Source organism: Ictidomys tridecemlineatus, chromosome 5, assembly GCF_052094955.1.
Source record: "Ictidomys tridecemlineatus isolate mIctTri1 chromosome 5, mIctTri1.hap1, whole genome shotgun sequence".
Taxonomy (NCBI): domain Eukaryota; kingdom Metazoa; phylum Chordata; class Mammalia; order Rodentia; family Sciuridae; genus Ictidomys; species Ictidomys tridecemlineatus.
In genome coordinates this window covers 115,121,567-115,130,338 of record NC_135481.1, presented here as the reverse complement: position 1 = coordinate 115,130,338, position 8,772 = coordinate 115,121,567, and the positions used below count along the sequence as shown (strand labels likewise).

The window sequence follows — 8,772 nt, the reverse complement described above, 5'->3', positions numbered from 1 at the left end:
ACCCTGTCACTCTGAAATGTAAGGCAGCTCCTTCATTTAGGGCTTCCCACAGATACAGAAATTTGTCTGAAGGGGATGGAAACAATCAATTTGTACCTTCTGGGCTCCAAGGAACTGCATATTTGACACAGAGACTGTTTTCCCTTTTAAAATGCTCTGAGCTCGCAAAATTCCCAAACACCAAGGGTCCCCCAAGGATAACTTCATGGTATCATTACATACCCACCATTTTGTGTTACTATCACAAAACATTCGAGGCTTATAAAGAGAAGAGTTTTATTTAGCTCAGAGTTCTGGAGGTGAAAATTCAAAGATGGTATGGCCACATGCGACAAGGGCCCAGTGCTGCATCATAACATGGCAGATGGCACCACATGGCAGAAGAGTGGTGAGAACTGATCTAGTCCCTGGAGCCCTGATCTGAACACCCAAAATGGGCATCGATCCCAGTGTGTCCCACTCGGCCCCTCCTCGTCAAGGTTCTATGAGCTCTTAATGCGTTACATGGGGCAACTGAGCCCATGAGTCTGGGTGAGGACAGACCACATCAAACCCTAGCACCCCACAACACAGCCGCTTCTCCTGGCCCTTCCTTAGCCTGGTCCTGGGTGTGGGTGTGAGGGGCAGGAGCACAGGAGAAGGGGAGGCCCAGGCCTGATGGTGAGTAGAGAGTGTGTCGCCCAGTCTGGGCCCTTCCCATACAGGAGGGGTCTCATCTGGCAGTCAGAAAAGGGGCGGTCCCCCAGACCAGCAGCGGCAGGACTAGATTGAAGCTGGAAATAAGCCCATAAGTCAGGAGCATCCTTCCAGGGAAACGTGGGTCAGGAACGCGTAAGTCGTGCACACAGAACCCGGGAAGAGGGCAGAGCAGGTGGAGCCGGAGACCCGCAGGACAGGAGCAGGGCCAGAAGACGTTCTTGCCGCCTCTGGGTTGCTTGGTGTTGTAAGCAGGACGTCGTGGTGCTGAGGGGACTCGGTATTGGGGGGACTCAGTGTCGGGGGGACTCAGTGCCGGGGGGACTCAGCGCTGGGGGGATTTGCATCCAGCCTCGGCTCAGGTTCAGGATGCGGGAGCTGTCCTCCTCTCCCCACCTCCTCCTCCAGGCCTTGAATTAAATCAGGATCTCAGAGTTTTTCTCTTATGGACTTTGGCAGATGCTACTGATGAGAACTTGGTTTATCATGTTGTTGATGTTGTCGAGACCTAAGGAAACGAGGGAGAGAATGTTAATAATGAAGATTGTTAGAGGATAATTTTCAAAAAAAAAAAAAAAGACAAAAGAAGGATAAAAAGCACAACTCTTATGAGAGATACAAGGAATGCAAGTCAAATGTTTCCTCTATCATTAATTATGATGAGTGGGAAACATTAATCATGGCATTAATTATAATGAGTTTGACATCCCCTTGAAGGGGTTGAACGAGGATTTGCCTTGTAGAGGTTTATCTTTTCTGTCTGACAAAACTCATTTGCATGGTCCTGGATGGGCACGGTTTGCATCACCAGGGACATCAAGTATCGCGTCACCTCCCATTTTCCATGAGTGGCCATCTTTGCAGAAACGTTAAATACAAAGTCAGGGGCACACACACCCAGGCAAGATATTGGGGGGGGTTCTGTTAACAGAATCTCTGGCAATCTTTTATCTATTTCAAAATCTTCCGCGACTTTTCCCAGAAAACTAAGTTTAACAATGTGTTGCTGGGGCTGGGATTGTGGCTCAGCGGTGGAGTGCTCACCTCGCGTGGGCGGGAGCCGGGTTCCATCCTCAGCACCACTTAAAAATAAAATGCATTGTGTTGTGTCCATCTACACCAAAAAATAAATATTAAAAAAATGTGTCGCCTCTGTAACTGTCGCATTCTTCTGGAATTTGAAAGCTATTATCCAGTTTAACAGACAAGTGGCTCACATCACTGATCCTTTTCCTGGGCTCCACACACCTAAAACTTTTTCCTCACAGATTGTTCTAGCAAGGGGTCAGTGTGAAGCCCGGGTGCTTGTCTCTCCTGCAGGGGAGATGCTCACAGCCCTGTCTATGTTTCTTAATTTGTTCTTTTCAGGTATGATGGCCGTGGAGTGCACTTTGACATATTACACACACACGGAGTGTAGCTTATTCTAATAGGATCCCGTCCTTGTGGTTGTACACGATATGGGGTTTCACTGGTCGGGTATTCATATATGAGCATGGGAAAGTGATGTCTGATTCATTCCACTGTCTTTCCTATTCCAGAACATTCCCTCTCCCTTCCCTTCATTCTTCTTGTCTAATCTCCCAGCCCTTGTGCGTTAGCATCCGAGTGTCAGAGAGAACATCTGGTGTTTAGTTTTTCTGGAATTGACTTATTTCACTTAGCCTGATATTCTCCCCTCCATCCATTTACCAGCAAAAGCCATAGTTTATTCTTCTTTAAGGCTGATGGATATCTATTGTGTCTATGTATCCCATTTTCTTTATCCATTCATCTGTCAAAGGGCACCTGGGTTGGTTCCGTCGCTTAGCTACTGTGAGTTGAGCTGAAATAAACATCCATGTGGCTGTGTCACTGTAATATGCTGATTTTAAGTCCCTTGGGTATAGACCAAGGAGTGGGGTAACTGGGTTGAACGGTGGTTCCATTCCCGGTTTCCTGAGGAATCTCCCTTCCTCTTTCCAGTGTGGCTGCAGTTGCACCAGCCGAGTGCGCGTGAGCCTTCCCCCGGTCCTCGCCAACACGTGCTGTTGCCTGTGTTCTCGCTAATGGCCGTTCTGCTCTGTCTGCTGTTTAAGACCAGTTTGTAGCTCCTGGCATTGGGGGCCAGATAACCATTGGTGGAAGGCCGTCCTCTGCCTTGAGGGTGTCACCTACTCGCTAGAGGAGAGCACAGTGTCCCAGCGGTGACAAACACAAGTGTCTTCTGGGGGCAGCGTCCCTGGGAGTTCGAGGACACTCTGCTTTTGATTGAATGAGGACAGTTCTTAGTCTCTGGGGGAAGCCTCTAAGAAGAACTCTTTTAGAGGAAGGAGGAGAAGCCTGTGTCATTGTCTTGAGCCTGAGAGGAACCCGCTCAAGACTGACAAAACCCTGGGAAAATGAGTTCAATTTGAGTTTGGTCACTTGAGGCCAGCTGAAAGCCAACCCAGAGGACCCCAGGGGAGAGGGGAGGAGCGGGGTGCAGCGCCTCCACGGGAGCCTGCCTCCTCCACTCTCGGGGGGATCCCTCAAGGGCCGGTGGGCGGAGGGGCGAGCAGGAAGGGAGGGCAGGGGGCAAGCGCAGGTCCTGGGGGGTCTGGAGCCTGCCTTCTCCCAACCTCTCGGAGCCCAGAGCAGTGACGGGGACCCCCTGAGGCCACCAGCTGATGGAAACTGGAATCCAGTCTCTCAACAGGCAGATGGCGCAGAGGCACAGGTAGCGAATCTCTCACCCAGCTGCCCCTTGTACCTCTGCCCTACAGGCAGCTCTATCAGATGGTCCCCCTCATTAAGCACAGACGGGAGCCAGAGGCACCGAGAGACTCCAAGGCAGACCTTCAGATGCCAGCGACAGGCCCCAATGGCAGACACCACTGGCCGGGCAGAGGTCACCTGAGACCCCTGGATCCCTCTCTCCTGCCCTCCACCTCCTCAGCCTCACAGCAGAGGAGGGCAAGCATCTCACAGATGAGCCTCTCACGCCTGGAAAACCAGACATGCTGGCATCGGGAAAGCCCATTTGTATCCCTCCCCGGTGAGGAAAATCCAGCTCCTGGCGCAAGGACGTTGCTTTTCACTAAAAAGCACGAGGAGGATTCAGGTTGCCTCCCGGCTGGTCACTCCCACCCCCAGGGGGTTCTGCCCCCACCTGCTGCAGGAGTGCCAGGGGACGAGAGGGATTCTAGGGGACTCTCCTCCCATGACCCCAGGGATCCCGCCTGAGAGCTGGCTTCTCCAGGCTGCTCTGGACACCCCTCTGCTCCCTGGCTGAGAAGAAGGTTCTGGCAACTTGGAGAGAGAGAGAGAGAGAGAGAGAGAGAGAGAGAGAGAGAGAGGAGGCTTCTCCACTTCCCGGGGTGGGGGGGTGGGGTGGGGCTTTAGCTGAGCAGCGCGCTCACACTCAGGACCCCTCTGCGCGCCCAGGAAGGCAGGTCGCCACGGAGGCCAGGGTCACCTGTGCTCTCCCAGCCAGCGGGCAGTGGCGTGTGCCCAGTAGCCACCCGCTAGCTGTGCAGGGTCGTCCGCGCCTGTTCCCCCAGGATGATGCCACAGCCGAGTCCCGGAGAAATGGGAGAACGAACCCGGCCAAATCAGAAAGGCCACCCTTGGCAGGATGTGGGGAGGGTGCCACTAAAGGACACCTGGGCAGGGAGCCAGCCCCTGGACGGTCCTCGGGAGCTGCTCCTTGGCCAGCAGGCTCTCACTGTGGCTGGTGGAGGTGCCAGCCAGGCCCAGCCAGCTCAGTGAGGCCCGGGGCCAGCACCCCCACCCCCACGCCTCTGCAAACTGTCCAGTAGGGGGCACTGTTGCCCCCAAGCCTCAGACATCCCCTGCTCCTAGTGGGGCTGCACAGGGGCTCTAGGGAGCCTGGCTGTTGGCAGGCTTCCCCGTCAGCCTACCTGGCAGAGGGGTGGCTTCCTGCGTTCTTCAAGATAAGAGCAGCAACCAGCACGATGGCTGTCGTTTACTGAGCACCTACTATGTGCCAGGGACTTGCCAAAACTCCACAGGCACGCTCTGGGTTAGTTGCAGTTATTCCCATTTTACAGGTATGCAAGGCAAGGCTCAGAGGCCGCACAGCTGATAAGGATCAGGGCATAAGGCACAGTAGGGATCCCTCCACTTACACATAGCCTGACCTTCCAGAGGCCACCTGACCCGGGGATCCAGGGTGGCCTTGGCTAGCTAGTGTGGCTGACATCATAAACGGTGCCTCCCAATTGCCCCAGTGGGAAGGCACTTGGTTGTAAGTCGCAGCCTGACCTCAGGCAGGTCATTCACCATCTCTGGGCCTCCGTCCCTAAAACTCATTCCCAAGGCTGTGGGAGACCAAACGCCTCTCCCTGGGGGTCCGATGATGACCCCCGTGGGTCCGGCGTGGGGGACAGGTGTGTGCGTGCCCGTTAAACTTGGCGCTTCCGTGTGGAGGCTGGTCAGATGTCTCTGAGGGGGAGATGAGGCCTGGTGGGCAGGGTCCTGCCCCCCACAGAGCCCACAGCGCACCAGGCACACAGTAGGTGCTACTTCTCACCTGCTCAGGGGACATTGGCAATGTCTGGACACATTGTTGAGGGTCACAAGCAGGCAGGCAGGGACAGCTGCATCAGGTGACCTGGACGTTGCTGAACACCCTACCATGCCCAGGAAGTCCACCCCCAGCCCTGCACGACAGAACCACCTGGCCCGACTGGGCACCTCCTGCCACTCCACCAGAGGGGACCAGGAGTCGGAGTGAGAGGTCCTGACCTGAGTGTGCTGAGGCCACCTGTGTCACAGCTCTCAGGGCCCCTCTGTGAGGGCCCTGGTGTGATCTGGGAGAGGACAATGAGAAAGCCAGTGGACACCCTCTGTTGACGCCTGGTACAGGCCAGGCTCTGGGTATGGACTGGACTGTGTTCTCTCACAGCTGAAGTGGGTGCTGTTATGTGAAGAGGCACAGAGAGGTCAGACAGCCTGCCCAAGGTCACACAGCTATACCAGACAGAACCAGAATTTGAGCCGGAAACTGTGGGGCTCCAACACCCACATTCTTTCCATTATCTGGCTCACCTCCTGCAGAGTTCCCAACGTGCAACCTTGCCTTCCAAAACAAACGGAAGTGTCCTTCCATAATCCCCGCGGTTTTCTCAGGCGTATCATTTGAGCTCCTGTGAGTTCGGGCCTTCCAGTTCTCGGGGTTGCCTTCTCGGGTTTGCAAGCCTGTGGTCTCCCGGAGTCTCCATCTCTTCACCGGAAAATAGGCCCTTTGAGGACTGCAGGGCAGGGCTGCAGACTTGGAGTGGGACCCGGCAGGTGCCCCAGGGCGGGGGGCACCCTCAGAGGCCTGGCCCCTGCGTCCCTCCATGGGCCTCCTGGCCTGGCAGCCCGGGTCTGGCTGCTGGTTGGCGGTGAGGCAGGTCCTTTCCCAGGGCCTGGGTCAGGGAGGCCCCTGGATGCTTGTGTGGGCGGCTGAGCAGGGCCCTGGGAGCCCCTGAACAGAGAGGCCTCAGAGCCTGGCTGAGCCCCACCTCCTGCGCAGTCAGAGCGTCTGGGCCCAGCGCTGAGCCTTGTTGCAGGCCAAGGCGGGGCCAAGGTCCAGGATCAAGGTCACCCTTGAGGTTGGGGCACATGCAGGACGCACTGAGGGCCTGGGCCGCAGCCTGGGCGACACTTGTCCCAGTGCCCGATCCTGAGCACTCGCAGAAGAACCAGGCACCCAGGCTGCGCTCTCGGGGGGAGCGGCCCCCAGCTCAGCAGAGCCCCGTGCTCCTCTGCAGGGCCCTGGACTGGGTCCCCCGGAAGCCCCGGGAATGAAGTCCCAGCTGAAGCCAAAGGCTGGCTGGTCACTGAACTGGAGCAGGGCTTGGGCGTTTTCCAGAAGCCTTCACTCGGAACGTTGGCGGGTTTGTTGATTCACCCGTAAGCCCTCGCCGCCCAGCGTCCCGTCCCGTGGGCCTGGCGCGGCTCAAGGCGCTGGGGGTCCTGGGGAGGAAGAAGTGGGGGCGGCCTGGGAGTCACCACGGGGCTGGGGTGGCCACCTGCAGGCAGCGCCTGGAGCCGGCCGGCTGCACAGGGGGAATCCCTGGAGGAGACAGGACCGGCCTGGGGACAGGGGACTGCCCTGGAAGACGTGTGGCCGGTGGTACAGAAACGGAAGGAGGCCAGCTGCCTCCCCTGGGATCTAGGTCTGAAACGCACCTGCATCTCCTCTGCCCCAACGCCCGGTTTTGAGCGGAAGGAAGTTAAGTAACTCAGGTTTCGGTTTCCCAGGGTCTGCATGGTCCCCGAGTGCAAGGCGGGGTTTGTCATCAAGGGACCCTTCACTCATCTGTCCCCCTTCATTCCACCAACCTCGAGGAGCCCTTGCCCTAAACTGGAATCTGTGGATCTCACCGGGAACTCTCAGTTTCCATAGCAACAGGAAGCATCCCCCCCACCCCCGGGAGGCTGGCTCAGGGGCCCACCTGGCTTCAGATCTCATGGCAAGTGACTTGAATAAGAAGTTGGGTTGCATTTTTTTTTGGAATTTGTCCCCCCTCCCCGCCCTCCTGCTGCCACCTGCGAGCAGAGATACAGGGGAAGTAACGCCCAGAAGGTGCCTGGCACAGAGACACCTTCATAGAGGGAGCTGTCATCCCCACATGGGTTCCATGTGCCCTGGGCTTTCCCACTCAAGGGGGGGCTTTACTAAGCTCGCCCCCACTTGAGTGTTTTCTTGGGTTTTCACACTGACCCCAGAAGTTCAGCAGAGTAGCTATGACTCACCGTCATTTTATAGAAGAGGAAATTGAAGTTCAGAGAAGCCAAGTAATGCACCAAGGGCACACAGCACTTCCAGATTAGAAGAACTAAGATGGAAAGTGGGGCTTGGAACTAAAGCTTGGTGCTCTGGCCTGACATGGTGACCGAGCTTCCTGCTGATGCCAGCAGACTCCGGGGACTGGCATTTCCCAAGTAACGAGTCACCACTGACGTCTAGGAGAGACGTGGGAGCCAGCACTAGTCATCTGCCACCTATGTGGGGCGTGCTAGTGGCCCAGGGAATGTTCTAGGAGGAATCCTGGGTAGACAGATTTAGCACACGGGGTCTCCAGTCCCAGCTGCTCTCCTGTGGCATGGCTGCTTCATGCTCCCTCAGGATGTGGAATCCAACCCCACACACACCCTGGAGTCTGGGCTGGCCTCGGATGACTGGTTTCACCCGTAGAACGTGACAGTGCTCTGCTCTGAACCCAGACGCTGTGCCGTGAGAAGCCCCACGCAGAGACATCAGGAGCTGCCCCTCTGACGGCCTGGGCTGTTCTCTGTCGATGCCCCAGGACCGAGTGAGCCATCTGGGACTCTCTGCGTGGTCAGGCCTTCAGACACCTCCCAGCCCAGCTGAATTCTGACTGTCAACAGCACGCGACCCTCAGTAAGAGCTAAGGCAGAGCCCAGGGAAGTCACAGAACCACAAGGGCTAACGGTGTGCAGTCACTGAAGCCTTGCTGGGCGCGGAGGCCCACACCTGCCGTCCCAGCGGCTCAGGAGGCTGAGGACGGAGGATCACAAGCTCAAAGCCAGCCTCAGCAACGAGGCGCTCAGCAACTCAGTGAATCTGAATTTCTAAATAAAACACAAAAGTAGGGCTGAGGAGACGGCTCAGTAGTTGACTGCCCCGAGTTAAATCCCCAGGACCCCCCCCCAGAATTGAAGCTCAAAGCTGTGGAGGTTTCTTGTATGGACAGCTGGGTCACCTGGGGTGGTTCAAGGGAACTATAATTGAGTCCCCTCCTCTGGGCTCCCAGATCCCCACGGGACCACTACCGGAGCCCCTGAACCCCAATTCTTTGCTTACCGTCTGTCCCACCGGGCCTGGGGCTCCTGGAGCCTGGAGAGCACACTAAGGCCCTGGGGTCGCTGCAACAGGACCAACACCGGTTCTGAGCCAAACAGAAACCAGCCAGGAGCAGGGCTCCTGGGTCCTGCTTGACTCTCCAGGACGTACTCAGGGGAGGGCTGGGGAGGGACGGGGGCAGCAGAGTCAGCTCTGGGCAGAGCTGGAGGTCTGTGGCTCCCTGGCTGCGTGTCCCAGCGGGTCAGCGGACGGCAGCCGGACGTGGCTGGGTTTGCTGG

The 8,772-nt window shown here is 56.9% G+C and overlaps 1 long non-coding RNA gene across 1 annotated transcript; it reads right to left on the bottom strand.

The window, feature by feature from the left end:
- Positions 1–259: 259 nt before the first annotated feature.
- On the bottom strand, positions 260–6,452 carry LOC144377938 (uncharacterized). The gene is made up of 2 exons (XR_013439268.1): positions 5,728–6,452; positions 260–1,204 (listed from the first exon to the last, which is right to left on the bottom strand). It is a non-coding gene; the product is annotated as an uncharacterized LOC144377938 (long non-coding RNA).
- Positions 6,453–8,772: the final 2,320 nt, after the last annotated feature.